The sequence below is a fragment of the Odocoileus virginianus genome, chromosome 7 (assembly GCF_023699985.2).
Source record: "Odocoileus virginianus isolate 20LAN1187 ecotype Illinois chromosome 7, Ovbor_1.2, whole genome shotgun sequence".
Lineage (NCBI taxonomy): Eukaryota > Metazoa > Chordata > Mammalia > Artiodactyla > Cervidae > Odocoileus > Odocoileus virginianus.
Window position 1 is genome coordinate 72,113,836 of NC_069680.1, and position 12,175 is coordinate 72,126,010.

The following is a 12,175-nucleotide window of genomic DNA, read 5'->3' on the forward strand; positions in this document are numbered from 1 at the left end:
AAGTACATAACCCTACCTAACCACAAGGGAGCTGAGAAAGGTCTTCCTAAGCATTCAAGAAGAAAAAAGAACCAAGTATGCATGAGCACTGGAATCTTCCACAATCTATTTTTCTGGTCATCAAGAATTCAACAAATTCCTCTTCCACAATAACAAACAAACAACCCAGAAAACAAAAAACAACAGAACTACCTACTCCGCAAGGGAGAAAACATCAAGTAATATAAAGTCACTAAAGTCAAATCAAATCCTAGGCTCAAGGTCAGTTTCTCCATCAGTCCTAGCTCTTCTTGAACCAGAGCAACAATGACAAATTATTTGCTTCCACATGCATCCATCATACAGCACCAGGATAGGGGCAGATTCACTGCAATAAATACTCCCATTCAGAATGCTGAAGAATGGGAAACAAAGAATCACTAGTTCATGGCAATTGTGAATTCCAACTGGGTAGACACTGTGATGTCTAGAGAGTGGGATGAGGTGAGAAGCTCTGATTCTGTCCTCTAGGAGTAGCTCTCTTTTCCATCATTCTGTGGCTCCTAGCCTCTGCCCACCAGATATTCTCCTTGGCCACATCTAAAGTGGGACTGGAGAATACATCCTCCTTCAGACTTGAGCAGTTTTCTCAGACTTCCTGCTTGTAGAGGATAGGTTTTATTTTCCAGCCTTGATGACTGGCAAAATATTATCCCAAGTAAAGATACTTTCCTTTCTTAGAACAATGTTGATATTAACGATGAAAAAAAAATTATTTTGTAACCCACACCATTCTTAATGAGAAAAATTTGAAACAATCAAACTGTTCTAGAAGAGGGGATTAAATCAACTATTATACACCCATCAGTTCAGTTCAGTTCAGTCGCTCAGTCATGTCCAACTCTTTGCAACCCCATGAATCACAGCACCAGGCCTCCCTGTCCATCACCAACTCCCAGAGTTTACTCAAACTCATGCCCATCGAGTTGGTGATGTCATCCAGCCATCTCATCCTCTGTGGTCCCCTCCTCCTCCTGCCCTCAGTCCCTCCCAGCATCAGGGTCTTTTCAAATGAGCCAACTCTTCACATGAGGTGGCCAAAGTACTGGAGTTTCAGCTTCAGCATCAGTCCTTCCAATGAACACCCAGGACTGATCTCCCTTAGGATGGACTGGTTGGATCTCCTTGCAGTCCAAGGGATTCTCAAGAGTCTTCCCCAATACCACAGTTCAAAAGCATCAATTTTTTGGCACTCAGCTTTCTTCACAGTCCAACTTTCACATCCATACATGACCACTGGAAAACCATAGCCTTGACCAGATAGACCTTTGTTGGCAAAGTAATGTCTCTGCTTTTTAATATGCTATCTAGGTTGGTCATAACTTTCCTTCCAAGGAGTAAGCGTCTTTTAATTTCAAGGCTGCAGTCACCATCTGCACTGATTTTGACGCCCAAAAAAATAAAGTCTGACACTGTTTACACTGTCTCCCCATCTATGGTAGATGCCATGATCTTACTTTTCTGAATGTTGAGCTTTAAGCCAACTTTTCCACTCTCCTCTTTCACTTTCATCAAGAGGCTTTTTAGTTCCTCTTCACTCTCTGCCATAAGGGTGGTGTCATCTGCATATCTGAGGTTATTGATATTTCTCCCAGCAATCTTGATTTCAGCTTGCACTTCTTCCAGCCCAGCGTTTCTCATGATGTACTCTGCATATAAGTTAAATAAGCAGGGTGACAATATACAGCCTTGACGTACTCCTTTTCCTATTTGGAACCAGTCTGTTGTTCCATGTTCAGTTTTAACTGTTGCTTCCTGACCTGCATACAGGTTTCTCAAGAGGCAGGTCAGGTGGTCTGGTATTCCCATCTCTTTCAGAATTTTCCACAGTATTCTTGCCTTGAGAACCCCATGAACAGTATGAGAAGGCAAAATGATAGGATACTGAAAGAGGAACTCCCCAAGTCGGTAGGTGCCCAATATGCTAATGGAGATCAATGGAGCAATAACTCCAGAAAGAATGAAGGGATGGAGGCAAGGCAAAAACAATACCATTATGGATGTGACTGGTGATAGAAGCAAGGTCCAATGCTATAAAGAGCAATATTGCATGGGAACCTGGAATGTTAGGTCCATGAATCAAGGCAAATTGGAAGTGGTCAAACAGGAGATGGCAAGAGTGAATGTCGACATTCTAGGAATCAGCAAACTAAAATGGACTGGAATGGGTGAGTTTAACTCAGATGACCAGTATATCTACTACTGTGGGCAGGAATCCCTTAGAAGAAATGGAGTAGCCATCATGGTCAACAAAAGAGTCTGAAATGCAGTACTTGGATGCAATCTCAAAAATGACAGAATGATCTCTGTTCATTTCCAAGGCAAACCATTCAATATCACAGTAATCCAAGCCTATGCCCCAACCAGTAATGCTGAAGAAGCTGAAGTTGCACGGTTCTATGAAGACCTACAAGACCTTTTCGAACTAACACCCAGAAAAGATGTCCTTTTCATCATAGGGGACTGGAATGCAAAAGTAGGAAGTCAAGAAACACCTGGAGTAACAGGCAAATTTAGACTTGGAGTACAGAATGAAGCAGGCAAAGGCTAATAGAGTTTTGCCAAGAGAATGCATTGGTCATAGCAAACACCCTCTTCCAGCAATACAGGAGAAGACTCTACACATGGACATCACCAGATGGTCAACACTGAAATCATATTGATTATACACCCATAAGGTGTCCAAAATATATTGTTATGTAATAGGGATTATGGAATCATAAGTTGTTTATGTGATGCCAATTTTGCAGATGAAAGGGAAGGAAGGAAGGGGAATAAATTCTGGAAATCTCTTCACCAAAGTTAAACTTTTTAACTGTGAAGTATATTTAGGATGTGCTTGGTCATTTTAGTTTTATGTACGGTGGGGGTGTTTCATCATTCCTTTTGCTGATTTCTATGATTTAATGTTTCCCAAGTAAAAATGGATTTCTTGTGTAAAATACAATTATTAAAATATAAAGATTGACAAAAATCTCAAAATGAAAGAGTTTTTTAAAAAATCTCTTCTGCTGCCTGGAATACATAAAAAAAAGCCTACCCAGCCATCTCTGCATACCTTGGTAATCACACGTGTAAGCAATGTGACAACTTACACAGAAACACATGAGTTTTGGGGCCCTAAAGCCACTTCGTGGAATGCACGACCATTTTGAGGTAAAGACTTCTCTGATATCTCAATCTATGTCATGTGTGTACATGTTTGTGTGTGTGTGTGTGAGAGAGAGAGAGAGAGAGAAAGAGAGAGAGAGATGGGGTGGGGTGGGGAGGAACAACAGAGAGAAAGCTTGCACATTTTAATATGTGTTTGACATTTCCTTGGAAGATAGGATCCTGTCACATACTACGGGAGAAAGATGGTAGGGGTTGAAATTAGATTGTAAGTTACATACAGCTCAAGCTCTGTTCTTGACAACAGCCTTAACATAACACATTCTTTTAACCTATCTGAGATTCCGTCTCTCTCATAAGATGTCATAAAATCTCATAAAATCATGACTAGCAATAATTTCTACCTGACAGGGATTTTTTGAGAACCAGGTGAGATGATGCAGTGGAAAACACTTCCTAATCTGTAAATCACCTCATCTAAGGATTTGTGACTTGGCTTCTAGTTCTGTTAATAAATAGCACCAGCCTTAGCACATAGTAGGTGCTCAATAAATGCCAAAAATTGTTTCCTTCTAGCTTCTGACAGAGCTAAACAATGCCAAAGTAGAACAAATAAAATCATGTAAAATTAAGTTTGTGATTTTTCTGTTACTGTCCACTTTCTCACCTGCCTCCCACCACCAGCTCACATCATAAGAAAGGTTTATTTTATGAGAGAAGTCATGTGACAAAAGAAGAAATAGAGCAACATGTGTATAATTTTTTTTGAGTCTGTGAAAAACAGAGTAGCATTTGCTATAAAGTGCAGGTGAAATAAAGCATCTATGTGCCAAAAATGATTGGGTCTACCTCAGTCCAATCCCTTAGATGAATCCATGAATTGCTTTCAATTCTTGGTTCCATTGAGCTACAGAGGTTTCCAAACCGAAATCCTGCTACTGACTTCAATAGGAGCAGAAGATGGAAAAGCTATTTCTTTAATAAGAATTTGGTAGGAAATTGTTTCTTTGTGCCTCCTCTTCCCAGTGGAGTGGTTTCCAGCTTTCAAAAGGAAAGGGGACTCCTGTAACTTGTTCAAACCAAGATATCTTGAGATAACAGATAATGCACGATTTGCTTTTCAGAAATAGAGTCCTATATCTCAGGAGTTCTGAAGGAGGAAGAACTAAATTGACTTGTGAGAAATCAGGGAAAAAAGTTGTCCAATCTTCCCACAGCACAGGAAAAAATTTTAACTTCTTGCAAAGCCTGAGTCCTATCCACAGGTCATAGTTGAGGCTCATTTCTAAGGCAATCCATAATATATTCTAACTGGATTGACTTTTCTAAGTTTTTAGATAAAGATTTTGATTCCAGGCCTGAATGCTCACAAAAATTTTGGAAAACGAATGAGAACAGCTCTGCATCTTGCACATAGCATCAGTTCTTTTTTGCTGTTAACATTTTATTTTGAGATAGTTATAGATTCATATGGACTTGAAAAATTACTACAGATACATCCCCACTTTACTTAGGTTCCTTCACTGGTAACATCTTGCAAAACTATGGTAAAATATCACAACCAGGATATTCACAGTGATACAGTCTACTGAGCTTCATTAGATTTCCCCAGGTGTGTGTGTGTCTATTTCTATGAAATGTCATCACATGTGTAGGTTGACATGGTATTTGCAGCACCAATCCTTTTTTTAGATCCAGCTTTTTCAGTCATTCAAATCACTAGCTTGGCTCCTTGAGTTAACAGCACTGACTTAAACTACTAATGAACAATTGCAAACCTTATCATTGCATTTTGCAAACACTCCCATAAACTCTTTCATTTCACTCTTGCCATAACAAATTGGCACTCTTTAGTCCTAATTCTAAATAATAGGTTGTGTTACTACCATTTTATAGCTAAAGAGACTAGATTTCAGAATGAGGACATGACTTACTGAGGTCATAGCACTATTAGTGGCAGAGTTGGGATTCAGTCCCTGCCTTCAACCCCAAGTCCTGTGTGCTTTACTTTACTTTCCCCCTGCAACAGAGAAGACCACATCCCCAAATAATGTCATAAATCATAAAATCACAAAGGGACATGTGAATGTCCCTTTCAAAAAGAGACTGATGGATTCCTTTGGCAGTCACTCATTTGCACCTAGGCTGTAATACTTACTTTGTTGGGCTAATCAGACAAATCAAACAGAAAAATTGAAACACACTGAAGTAAGCTTGAGCAGGACCTTTTGAATCAGTTATACCTATTCAGTTTTAGGTGGACTGCTTTGCCAGCAACAAGGTTGGTCAAGTGGGTATAAGCAAACTACAACACCTGTTCTCTCACTCATTCTGAATATAGTCTAGGAGACCAGACCAGCATACTTTTCAACAGTTAGAGGAAAAATATATTACTGTGTATGATAAATATCTCAAGTTGTGTGGCCTTCCATGGACAAGAGCTATTGGAGTCCAAGAAAAGTTGAGACACTTAAGACAATGATTTATTCTGTCATCTCTATTTCCTACAAAAGTATGACCTTTGATAAAACCAATGGGAGAAGAAAAGAAACCAGAAGTATCTTGGAAACACCAAGAATAATGCTTCACTGTGAATGATCTTCCTGGTTTGGTGAGCTACAAACTCAGCCAACTGATAGGTTTTCCTGAGGGAAAGATAAAGAATAACACCATCCCCACAGCCATGCAGCAAGAACAAACTGTAAAAAATGGATAGGCTCAGACAGACGAGAGAGAAAGAGAGAGAGACAGAGAGCTACCTAAGTAGGGTGGCAGCCTGCTTGAGCAGAATAAGAGGAAAAAAACCAGGCCAAGGGTTAGCAGCAGCAACAGTCAAACAAATGCAAAGTCCAGAGGTCATGGTGACCTGAAATCACAGGCTCGAATTTGGGGATATTCCTCTCTGTCTTCACTTCCCTTGAACTTAGCAGGCATGAAGCCAAATCAACCAAGAGAGTATGGCAGAAAGCATGTTGTGGAACTTTCAAAGCTGGGTCATAATGCATGCATGCATGCGTGCTCAGTCGTGTCTGACTCTTTGTGACCCCATGGACTATAGCCCGCCAGGCTCCTCTGTTCACGGGATTTCCCAGGCAAAAATATTGGAGTGGGTTGCCATTTCCTTCTCCAGGGGACCTTCCTGACCCAGCAATCGAACCTGCATCTCCTGCGTCTCCTTCATTGGAAGGTGGATTCTTTTCCACTGAGCCACCTGGGAAGCCTGGGTCATAATGTCCATACTCTGAGTTGCCATGTTGGATGGGTTCCATGCGGATTCTCCAGATGAGTAAGCTGAGCCCAACTTTCCTGCCATTCCAGCCCAAGCAGCAGGTTTGCAAGTGAAGAAGTTTCCAGATAAGTCTAATCATTTAAATCATTCCCAACCACTCGAGTCTTCCCAGACATCATGGGAAAGAGAAAACCCTTTCTTTCCAAATTCTGATCAATGAAATCCAAAAGCAAATTCAAATGGCTATCTTAAGTCACTAAGTTTTCAGGCTCTTTGTTACGCCGCAATAATCAGAACAGAAGGTAAAAATAAAGGTAAAATAGGGTAGAAAGAGATAAGTTTAGCACAGGAAGTAGAATTAAGCGTGACCAGAGAAAGCAGCAGAAATGTAAAAGGGAAAGTCAATGGTAAGAAAAAGCATTAGCTTCTAAGGACTATTAATCTATGCCACAAATCCCATTCTGAGTGCCAGCAACACATATAAAATGCTATAATTACATTCATTTGTGACATTATGAGATTATTCTTCAGTAAATGACCAACAAGCCATTTACATTTTTCCTTCTATGTAAAAAAGACAGCTTTATCTTTTGCCAGATTCAGCCTATCTGGTACCTCTTCGGCCTGCAGCATCAATCTCACAAATCCTCAGGGAAATGATACCCAAGGTATTGGCTTATCAGTACAGTGGGGGTTGGGGGGTGTTGTTGCAGGGAATCCCCCATGTCCTAGAGCTGCTCTGCACCTTGAGGGCTCAGTCCATCTGACATCATTTTCCTGAATTCTAACTTGGAAAAATTCTAGCCTTCATATCTTTGACAACACCAGGCTGAGCTGTTGACGCCTTTCACCTGCCTGAGCTGGAGTCTGCCTCCCTTGAACTCTCTGCTGGCATCTTACTTGCATATAACTTATCATGGTGTGTGTGAAGTCACTTCAGTCATGTCTCTTTGCAACCCCATGGACTGCAGCCCACCAGGTTCCTCTGTCCATGGAATATCCCAGGCAAGAATACTACAGTGAGTCGCCCTTTCCTACTCCAGAGAACCTTCCTCACTCAGGAATCAAACCCATGTCTCCGGCGTCTCCTGCATTGGCAAGCAGGTTCTTTACCACTAGCACCATTTGGGAAGTCCAGGTATTGTGGTAGATGGATAAAAATGTATATAATATATCTGGATTTATATGATTTCAGAATACTTTTTAATTATAGTTTTGGGTTACCATAACTTTTCATATGTTGAACATGAAATATCAAGAATTATAAGGCTTTTGGTTTTGTTTCAAATATATTCCTGTAGGCAACCAGCATATATTAGCCTTTTTGATTGCAGTCTTTTTGAACAAAGATAAGGAATATCTGTAACATGATACTGGGCATACCACCTGACTCAGATGCTTCCATAGCGTCAGACCAGAGTCCCCACGTCCCTTTGAATATCGGCGTAGTGGACAACCAGCAACCTGATTTTCAGGAATTGCCCTGAAGCTCAGTGAGTTTTCCAAGCCCCAGTACCAGCTTCCTCTAGCTCCACAGTCTGCTAGCTCTGACCCAGACTGCCCTGCAGCTAAGTTCACCCGAGTTGTGACAACTCCTGCCAAAAGTGCACCGTTTTGATAACAGATCAAACCTCACCCACCTGGATCCTTGTGAAGCCTCTTTTCTTTTAAGCACCTCCTCCCATGATTCCCTAGATACCACTGAGCCAGGTCAAAAATGTATGCCAGCTCAGTGCTTCCTGGATTTACTATCTATATCCTGCAAAGCAAGTCTGTCCCTGTGGAGTGGTTTGTCTAAGTGGGACATTTAAGTTTAAATTGCCAGTTAATACCTGGGGAGCTGAACCCCAGCTTACTCAGCTCTGAGAATGGAGGAAAGATTTAATGTGCCTCAAAGTCTCACAGATTGGCAGTTTAAGCAGAAATTTCCAAATTTTCGAAAGGAACAGAACAGCTTTCCTACTTCAGCTGCTAGAAGAAGAAACAGAGCTGGAGGAGGTAACAACCTAATGACCACCCCCCCACCGACCCTGGCAAGAAAACTCAGTTGCAAGGTTACAGAACACACGTCAAGGGTCACAGGAATCAGCAGAGACATCCCATCAGCCAACGATAAGTATCAGAGAAATACCCAACAACGGACTCCTTTCTCCCAGAAGGAGGGAAGCAGGAGCCGGTCTGAGAGGATGGGAGGAGAAGTTCTGAGCCTTGATTGAGCCCCATTGTTAAGCTGTCTGGGAAGACTGCACAGCTGGGCTAAGTGTTGTATTCAGCAAAGCACATGATGGACGGTGCCTTTGTGCCGGGGACACTCCAGTCATCACGGAGCCTTCAACGGCCGAGAAAATTAAAGCCTTTTCAGGCCCTTTCACAACACACCTGATTTCTGTATTAAATTTGAGGGTGGATGGACATTGTGTTGGGTAATTGCCAGCCCTGAATGTCACCACAGGCGATGGGCTCCCTGTGATGTTCTTAGACAATGGGGGAAAGCGGCTCGCCTGATATTTAGGCAGTCCCCCTGCCCCTGCACTAGTGATAGCACTTAGAAGAGAATGACCGGGTTCCCATCCTATTAACTTCCAACCCCACCTGATCTTGTATTAAAAAGAGGATCTATATGTTTCTGACTCCAAGTCACCGGACTGGCAGGGAAGCCATCTGGTTTGACAGCAGAACTCTCCCCAGGCAGGAAGCATCAGGTACCTGGCAGGAATGAGGGAGAGATGAGTCTGGATAAAATAGGAAACAGCCAGGGTGTCCCTGAAGCCCACATGGTCACGGCCACAGGATACAGACAATAACATACTGATCAGGCTGAAGGCTCTTTGGTGGGAAACTGCAGACATTCTCAGCGGTTAGCAGGATGGGCTGGTTTGATGGCAGTGGCCTATCTGTGGCCTGTCAACCTGAGTATCATCCCAGGATACCTGCATATCGGGCATGGAGCTAGCTGGTTTACACACTATTGAGGAAACTCAAATTCTTGGAATCCCAGTTTACAGTTTACAGAGAGAGACACTGAGGTTCTGAGAGGTTCAGTGCCACGCTCAAGATCACACAGCTGCTTACAGAGGTGGCATTCAAATATTTATTTGTATGTATTAGTTTGGCTGCACCAGGTCTTAGTTGCAGCACACACAATCTCTGATCTTCGTTGTGGCATGCAGGATATTTAGTTGTGACATATGAACTCTTAGTTAGGGCATGTGGGATCTAGTTCCCTATCAGGGATCAAACCTGGGCCCCCTGCATTGGAAGCATGAAGTCTTAGCCACTGGACCACCAGGGAAGTTCCCAGAGGTGGTATTCAAGCCCAAGCCTCTCCAATCCCTCAACAGCATGTGGTTCATATAATAAATCAAGGAAAGATGATGGTGCTTGTCTGGGCTTAAAACCACAGGGTAGTTAGGTTTTAATAAGAGATAGGCCTGGATGAGGAAGCCGGGAGCAAGGGGAGAAGAATTCTGGCTTGGTGATCATTCTTCAGGGAGGCCCAAACCTGAAGCTCCTGCAGGTCCCCTGGGGCCTCATTTCACTCTGACACTGTAGATACCACAGTGGGGAGAGCAAGTCTTTCTTTTTTTTTTTTTCATTTATTTTTGTTAGTTGGAGGCTAATTACTTTACAATATTGTAGTGGTTTTTGTCATACATTGACATGAATTAGCTATCTCCCCTCTCATCCTCTATTACACCGTCCACAATATGACCCAATGCAAGATGGGATCCTCCTTGGCTCAGAGATCTCCCTATTGCAAGTCCTCTGAATACAGCTTCTAGTACATGAATGGAAGGGGCTAAAGACAGGACGTAGAGACTGGAATCTGCTCACTGTTTGCCTTAAAAACTCAGATGTTCATGGGAATCCCTCGAGGGCCTGGTCTCTACTCTCATCATTGCCCTTGGGTGTCCCAAATCAACATCACTAATCCTATGTCAAGTCCCTACCCTTATGACTTCATTTAATCATTCTGTGAAGAACCTATCTCCAGAACCTATCACCGGCACGTCCCTGGTTGCTCAGATGGTAAAGTGTCTGCCTACAATGCGGGAGACCTGGGTTCAAACCCTGGGTTGGGAAGATCTCCTGGAGAAGGAAATGGCAACTCACTCCAGTATTCTTGCCTGGAAAATCCCACGGATGAAGGAGCCTGGTGGTTTACAGTCCACGGGGCCAACAAAGAGTTGGACGCGACAGAGTGACTTCACTTTCTTTTCTCCAGATACAGTCATATTGGAGGGTTAGTGCATTTATGATATGTGAGTTTGTGGGGACACAATTCAGTCTATGACAGTGGTTATGATCATTTGGATATACCTAGTATTTTCTACTTCTCAGCTGAAACGACCATGTCACTAGGGCAGGGTAAGGCTCAGCCCACAGGACACCACTGTTACCATCATGTGTGCTGGGTGCTGCTGAGACAGAAGCAGCCACCACATCCCAAACAGGGTCATGAGCCTCCTAGGATGGGCCTGCAGGCCCAGGCCTACTGTAGTCAGTCATCATGTGATCAACACCTGTGTCCACACATAACGTGGCCTTCACTGAGGGCCAGAACTGGCAACATCCCAGTTGGTGGCCCCATCAGGGGTGCTGGACAGGCCCTGACAAGGCTTTACCCAGGATGATAAGATGCTTGCACTGCTGTAGGAATCTATTTTGCTTATAGGACAAGAGGACCATGAGCCACAGGCAGTGGTAGAAGTCAAGGAAAATCTTGACTTCTCCAGTTACATCCACAGAGGACAGCAGCACCACAGAGGAGTGGCACCTCCTCAGGGCTTCCTCATGGAAGCTATGGGTGGCATGAACAGGAAAAGCCATACCCCTCAAAGGACAGCACCAGTCTGCCTCTTTTTCCCAAGCCAGTTTCTTGGCAGCATTGCTGGGACATGTAGGACTGGCAGTGTGCGGAGATGCATTGCACACTGAGAGAGACCTCCTTTCTTGCATCTAAAGGTGCTTCAGCTGCCCAAACTGGGATCCATGGAAACCAGAGGCAAAGGAACCTCAGTCACAATGAAATCCTCCTATGGGCAAAGCCCCCTACAGAAAGGTTGGTAAACCAGATGATGCTGACATCATCCTTGTCACCTTCTTCCTCCCTTTCATCTTAGTAGTTAAGAGCAGGGACTCTTTATTGGATGGGGTTGAACATTAGCTCTAACTCTATAACCAGGTGAACTGCAGAGGGGATATAACTCTGCCTCAGCTTCCTTATCTAGAAAATGGAGCTGATAACAGACCTAAGTAACAGGCTTATTGTGAGGACCAAATGAATTAACAAAGCACTCATTAAGCAGTTATTATTACTGTATTTACTACCATGCACAGAGCTAACATACTTAGGACATGGCATGTATTAGGCACTCTACTGAGGGCTGTGTAAAATAATCTTTTTTAAAATCTACCTATTGTGATCAGCAACCAATAGATAAAAATATAAAGATAAATAATGTACATATATATAAGTATATATATACAGATTGAAAGTGAAAATGAAAGTGTTAGCCCTCAGTCATGTTCAACTCTTTGTGACCCCACGGACACACCAGGTTCCTCTATCCATGGAATTCTGCAGGTAAGAAACCTGAACTGGGTTGCTATTCCCTTCCCCAGAAGATCTTCCCAACTAGGGGATGGAACCAGTCTCCCACATTGCAGGCAGATTTTCTACCATCTGAACCACCAGAGAAGATTAGATAGATAAATAGATTAGATACATAGATACATAGATAAAATAGATGCATATCAGAGTATATCTCTAGATTTATAAATAGAAAATAAATA